The sequence below is a fragment of the Gekko japonicus genome, unplaced genomic scaffold (genome assembly GCF_001447785.1).
Source record: "Gekko japonicus isolate JY-2015 unplaced genomic scaffold, Gekko_japonicus_V1.1 scaffold863, whole genome shotgun sequence".
NCBI lineage: Eukaryota > Metazoa > Chordata > Lepidosauria > Squamata > Gekkonidae > Gekko > Gekko japonicus.
This window is the reverse complement of record NW_015167563.1, coordinates 365,703-385,769: the sequence shown is the minus strand read 5'-3', so window position 1 is coordinate 385,769 and position 20,067 is coordinate 365,703. Positions and strand designations below refer to the sequence as shown.

The window sequence follows — 20,067 nt, the reverse complement described above, 5'->3', positions numbered from 1 at the left end:
TTAAATAAAATATTTTGTTATTTTTAAATTTCAAAACGCCCTGAATGCCATTTAAGTTGTTTAAGTTAAAGTGGGCTCCGGATCCTTCCCTTGGGTTCTGGGCTGAGCCAACACCCAAAATAGCATGTCGTGACAGGGTGGGACAGCTAGAGTTCTTCAGGAAAGAAGAAAACACATTACTAAGGTGGCTCAATCAGCAAAGGGAAAGAAAAATGGAGGGAGAATCTTGCCTCTGAGGGAGGGAAGTGGATGGGGCCGTCATAGCTGTCATGGTACGTAAAAGCAGAACTGATCTAAGAATTCATAGTGCACTAAATGTTAGGAATTCAGATGGATTACTTAGATATATTCTTCACATGTGCATATTTCAAACTAAAAAGCCCCATGTAATATATTTTTATGCAGATTATGAACTAAAGCAATAGATTAATATTAGACAATAGATTAATGTGAACGTATGTCATTAAAATATTTATTTAAATATTTATATCCTGCCTTTCCTTGTAGCTCAAGGCAACTTAAAAACAACTATTTTAAACATACAAAATCCCAGGTAGTCCCCCCCTTGTTCCTTAATTAATCACATAGGCTTTGAGTATGATCTATCCTCATTCAGGGTTACTGAACCCCACAAAGGAGAGTAATGACTGGATCAAGGTATTGATGTGAACAAGGCTCTTACGGGATGTAACTCTCAGTGTGCTACAATGCATATGCATTGAGGCCAAGCAATGGTGGGCCTGAGAACGATACGGTAAGCCCTATGCTGTCTTTTCCCTGTGTACACAGCTACGGATCTTATGCAAACACCAGCATAGTTATAGTGGTTAGAGTGCTGGACTGGCATCCGGGAGACCTAAGTTCAAATCCCTACTCTGCCATGGATACTTGCTGGGTGACCTTGGGCTAGTCACACTTGCAGTGTGATCTACCTCACAGGGTTGCACTTCGTGTGAGCATAAAATGGAGGGGCAGAGAACAATGATGAAAGCTCCTTTGGATCCCCATAGGGAAGAAAAGTGGAAACATTTAAATAAATAAATAAACACCCAAAGTTTAAATTGGAATTATTCAGACTTTCTAAACAGAATAAATGTAAATGTCTGGAACTCAATATATAAATTAGCAATTCAGCATTGATCACACTGTTAGAAAAAGCATGAACTTTTACTAGATTGGACTATCTCTAGCCCATTAGACTTGCTTATTAGCTGTCATCTTGCTTGGTTTTTTTTAACAACTAGAATTTTTGACTGATCCAGATTTCTGGCTGTGTTGGTCTGAAGCAGCAGGACAAAGTCTGAGTCCAGTGGCACCTTTAAGATCAACAAAGTTTTATTCAAGGTCCAAGCTTTCATGTGCATGCACACTTCCTCTAAAGGTGCCAATGGACTCAAATGCTGTTCTACTGAATTTTAGACTGTATTTAAGAACACTAAATCCACAAAAGAGCACTTTCAAAATCCAAACAGTGTAAAAGCCAATGTCATTATTTACCCAAAAAAAAAAAGTACTACAAATTTTGGGATAAAAATGTGATTGTCCTGTTCCATAAAGGTGAAGAATTATTTACAGATGGGCTGATGGGTTTGCTAAGTCTTATCCTGCTGTAAATTCTTCATCAGTGGAGAATATGAATGCCTCAAAATATAGAAGCAAATTTATCAAACGTAATGAGGTGTTTTGATAGCAAGTGGATGTGGATTTTTGAGATTAATTGAATAGCAATGGTTTGTATTCTGGCCAAGCAATCTGTTTATTAGTGTTGGGAAGCCCAAGCCATGGGCCCGGTCTGTCTGTGGGATGTGTCGCACAATCCACCTTTGGAAACCTGATCTGATTAATTTCTAATTTTAACTACGTGTGTCGCATTCAATATAGAAGCAGCTGACGCTGTATAAATCTACTGGCCTGTCAAGCAGCTCAAGTGCGTTGCTAAAGCAAATGTATTTCTTTCAACACAAATGCAAGCTGGAAAGCAGTGCTTTGCTTTTAAAACTTGCTGCCATTGCATTTCAACAAGCAGAAAGGAGCACAACAACCTCCATATACACAAATGATGTGTAACACCCCAAAGTCCTAGAATTTAATGGCAGGGTATAAATCACAAAATACATGATTGATTTACTCTCTCTTTTTTTAGCTTTTACCCCATGGTTAAATGACATGCTATTACCTACCTGTTCGTGTTTTTATAAGCAGTAAAAAAAAATCTTTCTGGTCATACACTCTGTCTTTCGGAAAGGACTCTACAGTACAAATCTGAGTGGCTGCGAGAGATTCATCAATCTCCTTGAATAATGCTGCATGCAAATCACACCGCAAAAAGAGTGGCTTCCATGATCTGAGACTAAGCTGCTGGTGGACCCCTTGAGCTACTGGGTGTGACTCTAATCACTTAGGGATAAATTGAGGAAGTGACCTCAGGGTATGCTCAGATTTCTGTCTTTTTTGTCAGCTGACTCAAGATTACTAGGTAGAACAGCAGGGCTCAAACTGTCAGTGTCAGAAGGTGATAGTTGAGCAAACTCATATACTAAACTCTTGGTGACAAGATGGCCAGTAAACAAAATATATGACATCAGTATATGCATGTAAGACCTGCTAAGATACTGCATATTGCTGTCTGTTTTGACAGAAATTGCCTAAATGAGAAAAGCTTTCCTGCATTTATTTGCCTTTTCCAATATTCCAATAGCTACAGAAACTTCTGCGTTTCAGGATAAAAGGTTAAGTCCCTTTTGGGTAAAACACAACTAGTAAGTAACTGTAGTTTTGATGTAAAGTTTTATTTTTAAAATAACTTGTATGTGAAATTGGTCATAGAAAACGTCACACTGTACTACTATCTGTGAATACCAGTGACACTGCAACATACTGATGCTTAAGGATAAATTTAAAGCATTTAATGCTTATAAACATTTAAGAAGTGCCTTGAGGGATCAGACTACAGTTCACCTAGTACAGTATACCATTTCCCACAGCAGCCAATCACTAGAAGGCACAAAGACCTAAACTTTCCCCTTTTCTTGTCCCCCAGGAACTGGTATTCAGGCCTACACTGCCTCTGAACATGGAGGTTCTATTTAGCCATTATAGTTTTGCCACAGGATGACCTGCTAGGACTCATGTGGGAATGGAAATGTCTTTCCCCCACCAGCCTCCACTTACTCCAGCCCTCTGGCTCTGCTTCCTCTAAGGTTGCCAATAGGCTTGGCAGTCTCCAGGTGGGGGCAAGGGATTCCCTGCTTTTGCAGGCTCCTGCCTGCTTCTGGCCAGCTGGCTGGCAGGGGGAACCCTGCCCCCAAACAGACATCCCTGCGTGATGTCAGTGTGGAAGTGACATCATCACATCAGCGAGATCAGGGCAACACACTACTTTTTGGACAAAACTCTATGGTGTGTAGACATTTTTAGCACAGAGTTTTGCCCAAAAAGTAGAGCGTTGCCCCAACATTGCTCAAGTAACATCATCACATCACCAATGTCCCCGCCCACCTCTGGAATGCCCCCCAAATCCCCCCACTGGCATGAGGTAGGCACCTGGCAACCCAAGTTGCCAACCGCTGAGGTGGAGTTCTCCCAGAATCACAACTGATTTACTGATCTCCATACTGCAGAGATCAGTTACCCTGGAGGAAATGGTAGATTCGGGTGGTGGACTCCATTATTTATTTATCTTTAGAATACTTTTATGCCACTTCTCCAGGAACCTGCCTGAGGGAACTTACAAAATACCAAAAACAAAACATGAAAATATATTAAAATCTAGCAGTAGGGGGTTAAACAGCCCAGCATAAAAATATCACCATCAAAACACATCAGAGACACCTTAAAATAAGTTTCCAGACAAAAATAATATTAAAAAATCAACCCCTCAATTAAAAGCCCAGGAGAACAGAAATGTATTGGCCTGGAGAAAGACAAGAGCCAGCAGAATCTCTGGAGCTCATCTTTCTCCTGGACCATGGTGGTGTGTGAGGAGGCAACGAGCGGAGCCCATCCCTGTTGTTGCTACCCTGAGCCACAGTGCCAACTCCAGTGGTGTTCATATTGGTTCTGGGGCTTGGCTTTTCCCCAGGCACTAGTGGTTGCTGGTGGAGAAGATGATGGGAGTAACATAGGTTTGTTATTTCCTCCCAGGCCAAACAGAAAAAGAGCCTCTGTAGTGCTGTTTGGGCTCAATTTGATCCCATGATAGATGGTGTCCAGTACCTGTGTGGAGCAGCAGAGCTCCTTGAACCACTTCCCTCTTCCCCAAAGCCACTCCATACCCTTGCTGGATTATTGTAAGACTTCTTTGTGCATGCCTGCTTTTAGTAACCACTGCGCATGTAAATTAGAGATGAGAGATAATAGTCTGGGGGTTTTTTGTACTTTTTTGTATTTTTATATGTGCATATGTGTGTGCATGCACCTGGAAGTTATGGCAACCTCTAGTGACTATGTGTGCACCTGGAAATCATGGCGACCTCTGGTGACTGACCCCTACTGGAGGATATTCAGAAAGGTGGCTGAGTAAAGCCTGCCCCACCTCCCAACTCTGGTATTTCAAGGAGGTCTCCCATCCAAGTACTTGCCAAAGCCAACCCTCCTGCTTAGCTTCTGAGATCTGATGAGATCGGTCTTGCCTGAAGGCCGAGAGACAACAGTCTGGAACTAATGGCTCAACTACATTTTCTGCTTAGAATACAGTTAATTTCCATGTTACTGTGTGGGTATGTGGTGAATAGTCAATTTCTTCAAAGCTGAGTGATTGTGACTACCCACATTCATACATTCCATGTGGTACAACAATTTGTGGCATAACAAAGAATGACAACTAGCACTGCTATTCATTGACCTCCCCAGGTCACACTCCATGCGCATCACCAGGCTCATCCATCTCAGGGTCTACGATGGTGGGGGTCTGGAAACTCTACTCAAGAGATCTATTCATGCATCTCTCAGTTTCTCATCTAGTTTGCTCCTCAATTTATATGTTACTCCTAACATATGGATGCCACATGGGCAGAGCTCCATGTCACAGGCAATCATATAGATCCCCTGATCACTCAGCTTCTGAAGTGTGGTGTTAACATGACAACTACACAGTCTTGGCAAGTCATGTGGCAGTAGACTGCAGAAGTTATTACTGTGACAAAGAACTCCAACTACATGGAAACGTTAGAGGTAACAAATTTTTGAGAGTGCCATTATAAAGCTAGTCCACTCACAAGCTTGAGTCCAAAGGTCTAGATGATAGTGAAATAATTCTTTATTTGACATGTTACTGCAACAAATTAAAACACTAAAGTGGTAGGTGTGGTTAGTACAGAGTGGTGGATGTGGACCTGAATTCGAACATGTCTTGGTCATGGATGACTCAGAAGCTTTGGGTAGTCATTGTCACTCAGCTTCTGTTTTTTAAAAAAATGTCAAACCATCAGCCTTTGTGTCTCATGGGTTGTGATGCCAAACATAAAAAGTACATTAAATCATCTATAGAAACAACACATAATTATAACAGCAGTCTTAGCAGTTATATTGTGTTTCTAAAGTATTCAAAGTGCTTCACAAACATTATGATAATGCTTAGCAGTGGATCTTCATAACATTAAAGACCGAGGGGTCATGGCAAGGAACAGAGTTCTACAGGTGATATGGATTTGACTGGACACTTTGGAAGATGACAGCCCTGACTTTGCAGGCTCCTGCCTCCCCCCCCCCCGCCCCGCCCCTGGCTCCCATCTAAGCATGTAGATAAGTGGTAGGAAATGCTACTCAATTTCTATATGGCAGGATGTTATAAAAGAAAAAGATGCAGGGAAATTAAAAAGTTGGCTATCCTAGCTGTCGTTTCCCCCTCATATTGTCATTCTTTCATAATTGTTTTGACTTTGGGGTATAAACTGTTAATTGGGTCAACACTGGTATTTGTGGAAGCATGTTTGGTATCTATGGAAGCATAGGTCCTAGTTCTTCTGTGTCTTACTTGGTACTGTTGGCTACTTTAGAGGGAGAGCTCACAGAATTAGGATTGTGTACCTCAGGGCTCTTGTTTTCCATCCTTCTCAGCACCTTGTTTAAAGTTCAGGCTCTGCAACGTATCTGTCTAGGCTTCCTCCTCATCTTAACATCTCATCTCCCCCTCATCGTAAAAGTGACTTCTGCTTCATTTAATTTAATAGGAGCCAGCTGGTAGAAAACCCAGTGTTATTGTAATGTGCTTTCTGTCCTCCTTATTAGAGTGGGTGAGGAAAAAGAAGTTTGGAAAAGGAATGAGTTATATGGCAATAGCTCCCTTTTACAGCTTGATTTTAAGTAATGACCGTGACAGAACAAATTAGCATTGGTCTGAAAGAAACTGACTCCAACCCGAACCCCTGTCTGAATATGACTGGATTCAGAAAGGTTGGGATCTTATAATTATTATCAAAGTGTCACAAGTCTGGACTTAGTAAGGGAGACAAAAAAAGGTGACCTGTAGTATTTTCTGAGGAAGAAAAGCCTCTAAATTGGGAAACTAATATAAGATGGTATAGTGATGTTACAAAAAAATCGTTAGTTTAGGAATAACATGATAGGCAACAAAATGGGGTGGGTGGAGAGGGAGGATATGGATATTTACAGTAGTCATAGGTTTCTTTGTCCTTTTATTGTTTATATTGCTAAATAAAAATGGAAAACAAAAATGTTAAGAAGTAACATCTCCAGTTTAAATCAAAGTATATCCTAGTAATCATGGTGCAGTAATTTTGAGTTGCAGAATGGAAGATAACAAGATTCTATGCACTAATAATGAGCATTCATTTAGCAATCATAGCCATAGTAGCTGACATGGTGGGGGTCAGCTGACTAGTGACTACCCTGTTTCCCCGAAAATAACACCTACCTCAAAAATAAGCCCTAGCAGGATTTCTATGCATTTGTGGTATAAGCCCTAGTGTGTCTTCTTGAGAAAAAATAAATAGAAGACAGTGTCTTATTTTCGGGGAAACACGGTAGTGCTGATTAGTGCCAAGAGCAGGCACTTGCTGAGGCCCAGACCAGTTTAAGTAGGGTTGCTAGGTCTTACCTGGCTTTTAGCAGGGGGGGCTCCCGGGTGTGTCCTGGATTCTTCTTGTGTGCACACCGCAATTATGTCACCTGGAAGCGATGTCATCATGCCAGGTGCGTTGACGTGCTAGCATTTTGGCCAAAACCTCTATGGTAACCATAAATGGCCAAGAAGCATCAATGTATGACATGCCCTGCATGATGACTGTTGGAAGGGTGCTGGTTCTGGTGGTCCAAATCCTTCCGTAGTTAGTTAGCAGAGCGCACAAATGCAGCAGTGCTTTGTCCCGAACCTACCATGTGCTTACACGTTTACAAAGTCACACAGAGCCATGTTTCAGTCTAAATGAAACTAATAACTACTTTATTCTAGAAATACATACTTGATAGTCCAGAGTAGAGAAGCAGAGACAGCTCCTATGCTATCTATCTAGCATCCTGCATCTCCATCTTGTGTGCATGGAAGAGAGAAGAGAGGGAGTTGGGTTGCTATGTCCCTACCTGTTGTGAGTGGGGGGGGTCCAAGAGTCTTCAGCATGTGCGATTTGCACACGTGCTGCAATAACATCACCTAGAGGTGACGTCATCGTGCAGAGCACTTTATGTGGGAACACTCTAGCAGTTGCTAAAAAAACCCTCTATCGTTACCATACAGGGTTTTTTTCAGATGCTAGAGCATCCCCCCACAACGTGCCCTGCACGACGATGTCATCTCATCGTGCTGGGCATGTCGGCGCAGATGGGGCTGTTTGGGGCCAGGGTTTCCCCCACCGGCCAGCTGAGCAGTGGTGGATTGGGGGCCTGGAAAGCAGGTAACCCCCTGCCCCCATTGGGGGGATGGCAGCCCTAAGAGAGAGAGAGAGAGGAGACAGAAGGAATGTCCTCTTTCTCTAAAGAGTATTGATCTATACTTCAAAGGGAGTCATTGCATCTGGTACTTCCAACAATGATGTCACTTCCTGTTTTTTGAGGATTGAGTAGATGCAGGGAAAATCCGGGGAAGCTGCGGGGCAGATGCAGCCGTGCAGCACTTAGTGTGAAATTGACACATACGATCTCGGCAAGGGGAAGAGCGAGCATGGAGCAGCGGCTTGTGGGAAATCAATCCAAGTGAGGCTTATTTTAGACACCCCAAAAAAAAAAGGAGGTTACTTGGGGATGATACCTGATTTGAGAGTAGGCATTCTGTCTGTTTTGGATGAGGTTATACTCGCCTTGAAGACACGGGTTTGCAGCTTGGGCATGCTCATGGCTCTACTACTACTCTGAATATTCAGATGGTGGTAGTGGTGAGGAGCACCACCATTCAGGTTGGTTTAAATGGGTTTTCTGGTTAGAAAGGATCTGGCTACAAGCTGGTTACCTCCAGATTTGACCACTATATTTGGGCTGCATTTGAACAGGCTTTCAGATGCTTCAGGCTGGTGCAGGATGCAGTTACCGGACTGCTTACAGGGCCAGGCTAAATGTAGCATTTTACTCCAATTTTGAAGGGGGAAAAACTGCCCTAACTTCCAGTTGGTTTCTGGACTCAATTCAAAATCCCATGTTTTTAACTTTCCCAATATTTAAACAAATCTGAAAGTGCTTGCTGTTATATAAATCTACCGGAATGCTTAGAACCTCTTATTTGTGAGCTCCCACCATTAGATGTGTGATGTTCCCTCTAAGCTGTGGGGTCTTGTGAGCAAAAATTCTATTTTGTGAGCTACTGGCATTAAAGTTGTGAGCAAGAGATTTCGCTGCTGGATAAACTAGTTTGCTCTGGAGCCCTCCTTCCTGAGCCAAGACAAAAATGTGTGAGCCGGAGGCTCAAAAACTGTGAGCTAGCTCACACTAACTCAGCTTAGAGGGAACACTGGTGATGACACCAAAATTATGAAACATCCTTTCTAGGGAAGTGTGTCATGTCTCCCTTGCTGTTGGTATTTAGAAGATAAAACTGAGCTATTCATTGCAATGATCAAGGCCCCTGTTAACCCTTTTCTTCTCTGTTTTGCTGTCTGTTTGTTCTGTTGTTATGTGTGGCAGAACATCCTGGCTGACTGATGCTCTGTATGGCAGGCTGAGGTGTCCAGCCACCGAGCACATCTGGAATCCCTGCCCAGTGCCTCACCACTTTCCTGGCTTGCACAGCCATGGAAGGGGTTTTCTGTTTCTCTTTTCCTTCAGTACACTGTCACCAACTGGTCTTTTTAGGAATTATGTGCCAAGAGGGCCAGTACATCCTGCTTCCTTTCCTGCATTTCTAAGGCTCCATCTACTGCCTCTGTCTCCTGCTACCCAGTGCCTGGTTACCATGGGGACAGCTTTCCACACTTGCAGAATCCCAAGGAAATAGCAGTTAAGCAACCAACCACCTCCCTTCCCCAGGTGCCTGTTTTATATAGCATGTTCGAATGGTGGAGGTCTATGTGGTATGAAGCATTTAAAACAGTAAACAACTGATTACAAGTCAAATGCCCACAGACATACTATCTGCACAGCAACAGATTGGGCAAAGCATACAAAAGAAAGGTGCAAACATGCTGTTCCTCTGTTCCTCACCCTGTACATGCCCTCGTAGATCTTATTTTAAGGCTCTTTAACTTAGAAATTAAATTTTTCTGAAAGCTTCTCATTCCTTTGAGTCTTTGTCCAGGCAGCCAGTCTTTTGTCTGCTCTACACAGAATTGACAGCCATTAAGATGGAGCCCAGTTGTGAGAGCTCCTTCCTTCAGATATATTCAGCCAGAATAGACCCACCAAACTGGATTCTCTCCCTCTGTGCCAAGGGGTTTTTATCTCTTCTGTCCTGAAATCTCCAGCAAGATACAGTGCAGCCCCTCACACCTGCAAGTCTCTGTGTCCTTTCTAGGTATCAGATTCCAGCTGAGGTGTGAGCCAACCATTGTCTCTGGCCAAGATGGGCACGAGCATTTCCACTGCTTTGATGGTTGGTACTTGGCTGATACTTGAAAGCAGATGACTTCCACCTTCTTCTCTGTCTTATGCCAGGAGATAGAAAAACTTTAACAACAAAATGTGATTTTTTTTTTGTCAACCCCAGACCACAAAATAAAACAAATGTCTCCACATTATGCTATTGATTTGTTGGGTTGTCACTGTTTTTACTTCATTGTATATAGATTTCCACTGATGCAAAATGTTTCCCCTCTGAAATGTACTGAGCGAGAGGCAGTGAATTCAGCTCATACATTTATTAAAGGTACGGAACAAGACAAGAAACCCTGGCTCGCAGGCCGGCTTTTATGTGCATTACACCCACACCCATGACACACACCCACAATTGTGATAGGGTATTTACAGTGGCCGAGAGTTCCATAGGTCCTGGCTAGGACCCTAGCCCTCCGATGGGTGCTAGCTAGGATCCGCTTGGCCCATTGTCTCTCAGAGCGAAGCTTGGAGGCTTCGCATGACTGCGTGGCGAGCTAGCCTCGCACGCGGTTGAAGATGAATACATTACATCCTCCGCCTATTTTTGTGAGTATTGTGTGTGTGTTTATGAGCCTAGAAGTCATGGTGACTTCTGGAGACCCCTAGTCAGGCTAGGACGTTTCAGAGAGGTGGCTTGATAATCTGCCTCTGTATCCCAGTCCTGGCATCCCTTGGAGGTCACCCTTCCAAGTACTTGCCAGGGTTGGCCCGGCTAAACTTCTGAGATCTGATGAGATTGGGCTTGCCTGGGCTATCCAGGTCGGGGCCTGATACAAACTGTTTTGTGGCTATATGTTACACGGAAAAGTAGGATAAATGTTTTGTTAATAATAATCAATGAAAACATGGTATTCTCTATGCCAGATGGTTTTGCAGAGGGACTATGGTACAGTAACGGTAATCTTGTGCATGACCTAGGTCACATTTACCCAGGAAATGCAGCAATACAGGAATAACTGTTTCCCATAATTTCCACATAATTAAGGTGAGAGATACATGTACATTAAAAAAAGGGTTCACGATGCTATAAACATGCTTAAAGTTCTCTATTTAATGCACATGTGTCTGTAGTACTTACTGGCAAGTGCTGGCATGTAATCTAGACACTGATGAGGAGGGGTGTGTGTGTGTATTCTCTAGACTGTGGCTTCAGCTTCTAATCCTCCTCCTGGGAAACACACTGCCTGACAGCTGGTTGCCTGAGATGGAAGGTGGTTTTGCTTCCTCCATCTCAGGCACTTGGCTATGGGCTGCTTTTATTCCCAACAGCAGCTGCTGTGAGGAGCAGGGGAGGCAGCAGGAAAACTTTACCTGCAGCCAAACTCAAGGACTCCCCCCCCATTCACCTGACTTATTAAGAAACTGCTGTGCTGCTGGGGGAAAAATGCATCCCATAATCAAATACCTGAGAAGATAGAAATACCTGTTTCTGTCCCAGGCAACAGCTATCTACTGTCTTTGTTTTACTGTTTACTGGAGTATCACAGGCAACTATTGTCTAATACCTGTGACATCACTTACTTAATCTTCCTATGCCTACCTAAAAGTCTGGTTCATCTCACTGTGCTGCAACAATGTGGGAGTGCTCGTCTAAATTTCCTGCAAAACAAACAAATTTAAAAAAAACCCTGCAGACAATAACAAGATGACCCTTTCCACACTTAGGGTAGCTAGGACATGTAGACTGGACATGTGGAATTCTTGTTTTTCCCTTTTGCTAAGCTCCTATATGTCCTTAATAGCTGGAAGGATTGCATGTCTAACTATACTATAATTAAACAATGTTTAACAAAATTTATTATTTTGGAATGTGATCTGTTGCATTACAGTCAAGAGCACTGGTTGATTAATGGCTGGGACTTACAAATTAATGGCTTGATGACTCATTAGAAATAAAGCTCTCATTAATCAGAGCTGGCCATCTGTGTTTTATCACTGGCTCTATGAGGACCTGATAATTACTTTTACTACCGTGTTGTTTTTTTAATGTTGCACTTTCCTATATTTCTCTGTAAATTTGAAAGGGTCTTCTAAAGGGTAAAACTTTGCTATGTTTAAGCTATGTAGTATTTTGTTGTTGTTGTTCAGTTGCACAGTCGAGTCCAACTTTTTGCGACCACATGGACCAGATCATGCCAGGCTCTCCTGTCTTCTGCCGTCCTCCGGAGTTTGCTTAATTTCATGTTTGTTGCATCTATGACATTGTCTAACCATCTCATCCTTTGCCGTCCCCGTCTTCTTTGACCTTCAATCTTTCCCAGCATCAGGGTCTTCTCCAGTGAGTGCTCCCTTCTCATTTGGTGGCCAAAGTATTTGAGCTTTAGTTTCATTATCTGGCCTTCCAGGGAACAGTCAGGGTTGATTTCCTTTAGGATTGACTGATACCATCTCCTTGCAGTCCAGGGGACCCTCAAGAGTCTTCTCCAGCACCACAGTAGTAGTATTTAGCCCTCCTCAAATTAATCCAGTACAGTAAAACATGTTTAAAAGCAATTTATTTCAATAGTATGAAGGAGAACAAACTATGATTTCCATGAGGTAGTGTGAGAACACACATCCGTGACCTGCTCGAGGTCCAGAAACGTAAGCTAGTTTTAGCAGTCAAGCTGTCAGACTCAGATGGACACTAACAGCAAGTAAAAAAAAGATTCCATCAAATGTTTTACATTATCTTGCAACCTGTATTTATTTTGGTAGGATTAAGCACACCCAAACTCTCCCCCTCACCACAGACATATAACCTATGCAAACAGCATCAGTCCATGACTTCCTGAATTACTGTTGCAAGCTACACTTACATGTTTTCCAACCCATATCAGTAATTTACACCACCATTTGTCGCTGCCGACTATAAACCGTGGATGTCAAGTGTGTTGCAGCTGCTTGTTCTGGGGTGCCGTTGCCTGACTTTAGCCTCTCAAGTAATGTGTTATGCCTGAAGAGCTTAGAGGAATGTATCATTCAACCCTAAGACCCGTCCTCCTTCCTGGACAGTAACTGAAGGCAATGGGATTCACTCAGATCCTGTGGCAGGATAGCCTAGTGCAAGGAATTTCAACTATTATTCACCTCTCGGCATCATAATTACACAGTGAACTTTTGACATTGGCTTGAATGCAAGAATGGTAAGAAAAGAACAACTATTCCAACTATCTTAAACTTTTCACAGAGTTTTAAAAAAAGAACCCAGCTGGCATAGTGTCTGGTATTCGAGGCTCTCTCCTTCTCCCTCCTCTTTTTTTGATTGCCTCGACTTTATAAAATAATTATATTCCTATATCAACAAAAATCTCTTGGGGAATATAATTCACCTGGAGAAAGATAACCAGCTAGTTTAAAAACCACACATAAGTACATGTTTGAGGAAATGAGTTCTAATCCATAAAGTTTTACACAGGAATATAATTTGTTAATCTCGAAAGTGTTACAAGATTTCTGTTTGTGAAAAAAAAGTGAATACATTCTTTCTTTTTGGGAGATCTTATGAATTCTGAAATTTTGGAAGAGCCTGTCATGTCAATACAAGAAACTCCTTAGTCGGCTTTTAGCTAAAGCCATGCAGAATGGATCTATCACAGTTTAGTGTCTTCAAGAAGAGCCAGTCTCATGAAGGAAACGATGGGTGCTTTCAGACATGCTGTATCATGCAGTTTCAATCCATTTCAGCAAGTGTTTGCAACTGGATTTTGCCATTTCACACAGTAAAATCCAGTTGCGAAGTGGATTGAAGTGTGTTATTTAGTGTGTGTGAAAGCGCCCAATGGCTCTGTGGGTCTCATTTGCACCTTCCAGGCCAGGGAATTTAATTCTTGGACAGGTCAGCAACAAAGAGCACTCCTAGTGGTCCTTTCTGAAATAAACATGGCTTCCCAATAATGGTTCCTTGTGCAGTTAAACAAATGTTGCATGGCTTGTCTCCTATTCCGCTTAAAACTAGCTTCCGTTTCCTGTTCTACTGTTAGTTCTTTTTTGAACCCTTTACTCTAACTGCTTTGCTGGTAGTACTGTACAGATGTTGACTGAACAGGTGAGGAGGACGGGTGGGCATGAGTGCATAGTCCCACCCCTTGCCTCTATATGAACAATAGGTTGTCTGCACAGTACAAATGCACAAAGGAACTGTCTACATGTATGCTTCCCCTTTGTGATCACCAACATTAAAAAAGCCGCCCTGAGCCCGCTTGCGGGGAGGGCGGGGTACAAGTTTGATAAATAAATAAATAAAAATCAGTGTTCCTGATAGGGAGGGAAAGTATGCATGGACACTTCCTCTGTCCGTAGGCACCATACTTACCAGCCAACCATCATGCAGAGGGTGAGGCCAGAATGCTTGTATCTGCTCATTCCCCCACATGTGCAATCAATGTGCAGGGTTGTCGTCCATACAGGGCTGGTGTCAATGGCTCTTCACTGCCTGTCCATAGTCTGAAATTCCACATCCATGCTGTTCAGTCTTTTTACCTGTAGATTCTCCTAACACATGGATCCTCAACCTTTTCTTTAAATTTCAGTTTTTATCTAGCAAGATGTTTCAATCTAAGACTAACCCTTAAATATTTTGTAACCTGGAGTATAACTTTACAATATAGCTCAACCACTAGACCTTTATTTCAAGACCAATAAATCTTTCTGTAAGGAGTCTAACCATTCAACTGGAGAGTACCCTGCCATAGCTTCAAAGCCAGAGGTTGGGTCTCAGCATCCTAGAAGATTGTATGTTTACCTTGACCACAGGGTTAATTACATAAGGAATATTACAGAACTAAACTTTCAGAGACCCAGTGCAGTTTCCTTACACATATGTCTCACTGTTGTGCTCCTACCTTTATTTCAGAAAGTCCTTCCAGTTTACTAAATGATCTGACTGGCATGCTTGCTGGCAGCCTATCAAGTAATTTGCTGGTTTATATATACTCCCAGGCCGTACTAAAGTTCAAGCATTTTCACCTCTCAAACATATTTCCTGTTGTAATTTAAACTATTGCCAATCCAAGATTCGTACAGTACCTGCTGCTATTTTGAGAAGGGTTGGGATATGTTTGGATAATTGCCAGTCCTGTGCCAATACTTTTATGATTGCACTGAAATATTCTCCGTCTGTTTTGAGCCACTTTACCACCGACATGCGCGCTCTCTCTCTCTCTCTCTCTCTCTCTCTCTCTCTCTCTCTCTCTCTCTCTCTCACACACACACACACACACACACACACACACAAACTCATATTCACATGCACAGAGCTTGCTTTCAGGGGATTTCTACTAACACCAGTGCAAAAAAAAATTATAGATTTATTTGAATGGTTAATTCAAATTTATAAATTGATTTGATTGCTTGGTAAACATCTTGGCCTTCCCAGTTTGAAATATGGTATTTAATACTTCTCAAAATGCTAGCCACTGGTGCATGTAAAACAGGGGTATATGACTTGTAGTCTTCATGCCATATCTGACGTTAGCCAGTGCAACAGCGTTTACTTCATATTCTTTGCTCTCAGGCACCAGGAGAGACAAGGGGAGCTGCTGGAGCCAAATGTACTGCTTGATGTGATGGATGCTTACTTAGAAAAATCCCACTGAATTCAACACAACATATTGCCAACTTTCAAGGAAGCATGCATAGGACTGAGAAAAGATTTGTGAGATGCCAGTGGTGAAAATTCTGGTTGCCGTGATCATATTTCATTTTGTATGGATACAGCTCTTGAGACTATAGTTTGAAGACTGGCACATGGAGAGAGGAGCACAAACACCTTCCGTTAAGCTGTTTCCCTGGCCCGAATCACTCTCATCAAGCTTTTGACCCTACCAATACCATCTAGTTTCTGGGCTTTTGCTTCCCCACCTTCTCTTGTCCCATAATACTTGATCTGTGTTTAACTGTCCCCTTCTTAACTTCAATTTCCACTCTTTTTCTTTTTCCACTCCCCCCACACTGCCACTGTCCCCTCACACAGACATGCTGCTGCTGCTACTACTACTTGCATTAGTGTTCATTCAATCAACATCATAAACAAGTAATACAACTAAAATACTACTGAGTTTTAGAGGTCTGATGAGCTATCAAGCTCTGATGAGCTATCACGCACAAATACTTTAGATGTCCAATGAGTTTTGAGGTCTGACAAGCTATCACAAACAAATGCTTACAAGCCTCCTTATCCATCCCATTTTGACTTGCTGTTACATTTGTCACTGGCTGTGTTTGTGTTAATTCCTGACTACCACCACCACCACCACCACCACTCCATAGTTTCATTTCCTTTGCCACTGTCTTTGATTGTCCAAGGCCCTGCTGTTGCTTGCTTCTGCCTCTGCTACCCCGTCTGTCCACCGGCATGGTTGGGAGAGAAAATGGGCAGGGGGGCAGATCTGCAAGATTTGCAGCCTAGTCATATATACATATACATAGATCTTTATTGGCATAACACAGGAACAATAAGGAAGGCAATGGAACAAATAAATTAATAGAATGAATTAATAGATCATAACAAGTTACATCAAGTTACACCAACTGGGGATCATTTTTAAGCAGCCCAGTCATGGAAGCAGAGTGGAAACTTTTCTATTTGCTTTAATTACGGCATAAAAGTACACAAGATGGTTACACTGTGCATTGTAACGCTTTAAAACCTGCCCCTTAAACAAACAAGATTCACTGCAGAGTCTCCCTTCAACTGAGAACCCTCAGTGTGTACTTCAGTTACGATATATTCTTGTTAATACATCCACAGCATATTTTGCAAGGATCCAGGTTTTTTTTTTTTTGAGAAACCAAATAGGAAGTTTTAAAAGATAAAAGTATGGTAGTCTTTATACATGACTGCATAGGCTCTGATCAACTTCTGACTCAAGTAAGTTCAAACTAATTTAGCTTCTTAACAAGCAGAATTCCTGTTTTTAGGTCTTGCAGAACCTTCCTTGAATGTGTGGGATTCCGTTTGACAGCTGCTTACTAAGCTTAACTGCATGAAAGCACCTTTGGGCACCTTAGATCATGTTTTTAATTAGCGGGGCTGGGGACAGTCAAATAATAGAAAAATGACCAGCCTTTTAAAAAACAAAAACCATCCTGTTACATGAACTTGGGTAGTAAATGCTATTGAGGAAAAAAATGTTGATTTTTATACCCCGCTTTTTGCTGCCCAAAGAGATAGAGATAGGTGGGGCTGATAGCGTTCTGACTTCATTTGGAGAAGTGGGGAATCAAATCGGGCTCTCCAGATTAGAGTCTGTTGCTCTTAACCACTACACCATGCTCCGTGGCACTTACCAATGAGTAAATACAGGTAGGCTTGAGACCTAACTCACACAAAATTGCCTTATAGTAAGTTAAGACAGTTGATCTATCAAAGTTAGTCTCATCTACTCTCTGACTGGTAGCATCTCTTCAGGTCTTTTACATCATGTACACTCTGATCCTTTTGACTGGATGCTGGGGTTGACCTTGGGATGTTCTGCATGACAGACCGAAGCTCTGCCACTGAGCCATGGACTCTCCCTACATCTTTCTGCTGGTACACTTAAGAAAAAAATCTGTAATATTTAGTCTTAGCTGGGGTGATCAGATGGAACAAATGGGGTCCCTTACCCCCTGTGAATCTTTGTACTGAAGTACACAAAATGGGAGGTTTTCTGTGCTATTACAGCAGTAAGTAAAGACATATTTAACTTCATAGCACACACAATAATATTTTCACCTTCCTATGCGTTAGGCACATATGTGTAATATAGCAACTTGTAGGCCTATATTTAGTGAAAAGGCGAGATATAAATCTCTGAAATCAGCCAATAAACAGTAAGCTGTTTACTTATGTATATTCAGGGGTCATTTCCTGCAGGAGCGCACGGGAGCGGAGCTCCAGCAGTAAAGGGCCCAGGGGGCGGGCACATGCTACAAGCCCCACTCCCTGCTCTCAGCAGCCCTCAGTCAGAGCAAGAAGCAGCCAGGTAAGCTGCAGAAGCTTACCCCCCCGGCCCCCCAGCCCAAAACAGTCCAGTGGCACCTTTAAGACCAAGTTTTATTCAGGTACAAGCTCTCCCTCCTTTGCGAGGACAGATCTGCACGTTCCCCCACCCCCCAAATAGCTAGCAATCCAAAACAGTCCAGTGGAGCCTGAGCGGTGGGTGTTGCCTTCTGACACACTTCTGGTGATGTCAGGGGGTGTGGCATATGCAAATAAGTTATGCCAATGAGTTATGCTAATGAGCTCCTGCATCTTGGATTGGCAAGAGCCTGGTTGCAGCAGTTCCCCTATTATACACTTGTCTTGAGGCTCAATTACAGGCATGAAGAAAGCTGAGATACAAGACAACCCATGGACTACTCTGAGCACCATCATACACTAATGCCAAAAACCTGACGCACAAACTTACCTAGTAGTTTCTGAAACTGGAAGTTTTAGGCTGATCCAGCTGTGGCATATCAAAAAATTTTTTTGTTTGCTGTCAAGTCACAGAAGATTTATGATGACCCTGTAGGGTTTTCAAGGCAAGAGATGTTCACAGGTGGTTTGCCATTGCTTGCCTCTGTGTAGCAACCCTGGACTTCCTTGGTAATCTCCCATCCGAATACAAGCTGGAGCCAACCCTGCATAGCTTCATGCGATCTAATAAGAGCGGCAGAACTCAATTCTACCCTTATGTTCCAACAGCAGGTGGCAGCAAATTTCCATCTATTGCTATTAACTGCTCCACAAGGCTCAACCAAATTCTTCTTTCCCCTTCTTTTTACCTTCTCTTATTACATGTGGACATGGAATGTCCAAAATGATTGAATGGGGTCCCCTCAGAGTTCCCTCTTTAGAGCACTTACACTTTGTACTTTCCTTAGAATTCATACTTCCTGAGTTGATAATGCACTGCATGCGCAGAAATTATTACCCATTTCTAGAATCTTTAGGGCATCTTAAGGATAGTATATTGAAATGAATAAACAAATATTTAATAATAAGGCATGGAAAGGGACTAACAAGGGGGATACAAGTAACATAGTAAAGATGGCAAGGAGTTAAAGAAATTTTATTTATTTTATTTAGACATTTTTACCCCGCCCTCCCCGCAAGCGGGAAATGATGTAGTCAATAGGACTTAAGAGGCAAATTGGAAGATGGAGAGGGTGATGGTTATGTTACGAAGGAAGGCTGACAATTACTGATCCAAACAGAATTCCTGTAAGTTAAGTAGCTGCCTAGCAGGCAAAAGTTGGACACCTGTAGTTCCTGTCAAATTAATTATACAGCTGCTATATACTGTGAAAAGAGCCATAGCTGTGAAATTTTCCTCTGCCCAGTTGGTAGCCCTGATTCTTCTGGCTCTTTTTAATATTTAGGTCTTCTTTTACGAGGCTGCTTCTCTATTATGTGCATATTCAGTACCTCTCTAATTTATCTGTGAATACTCAAAGAAAGTATACTGAAGCGTTTGGGAAATACTAGAAAAAAAGCCTCTCACAAAGTTCCTAAGGACTGGGAAAAACTTATGAAACTCTCGGTAGCCTGAAAAGCATATGAACTACAGTCTGTGCATATACTGCTTTACATCAAAGTTATTTGTGTTACCTCAGAAATTTTACCCGTGATTTCACCTGACCTTTCCCCTCTATGTTAAATAAAATATTTTGTTATTTTTTAATTTCAAAACACCTCGAGTACCATTTAAGTTGTTAAGTTATTACCGTAAGTTGTTAAGCGGGCTCCTGATCCTTTCCTCAGGTTCCTGGGCTGAGCCAACAGCCAAAATATTGTACTATGACAGGGTGGGACAGCCAGAGTTCTTCAGCAAAGAAGAAAACACATTACTAGGGCAGCTCAGTCAGAAAACCGGAATAGAATGGGAGGGAAAATCTTACCTCTGAGAGAGGGAAGTGGACAGGGCTGTCATAGCAGGACATAAAAAGACCTTTGAAATCTCTGATAACACTGATGCCCGCTGGTTGGACATCACCAGTGGTTTTGACAGCTTGGAAACTAATTTTGTGTTCTTCAAAGCCTTCTCATGGGAAATAACTGAGCTGAGCAGTTATACAAGATAAAAAGCAACTCTGAGTATAACTTTCAGTGACTTGCTCCAACTTTGAAGATGCTAATCAGAAACT

At 42.3% G+C, this 20,067-nt stretch overlaps 1 protein-coding gene across 6 annotated transcripts in view; it reads right to left on the bottom strand.

Moving 5' to 3' along the window:
* The window catches only part of MYOT (myotilin), a 114,641-nt gene that overhangs the window by 62,843 nt on the left and 31,731 nt on the right, over positions 1 to 20,067 (bottom strand). For 5 of the 6 annotated variants that reach the window (XM_015413778.1, XM_015413780.1, XM_015413779.1 and 2 more), the window contains exon 1: positions 2,181 to 2,363. The exons of the other annotated variant lie outside the window; for it this stretch is intronic. The gene's annotated coding sequence lies outside the window, so the exon portion shown is untranslated. Of the gene's footprint in view, positions 1 to 2,180; positions 2,364 to 20,067 lie in introns of those variants that run through there. 6 annotated transcript variants of the gene reach the window in all.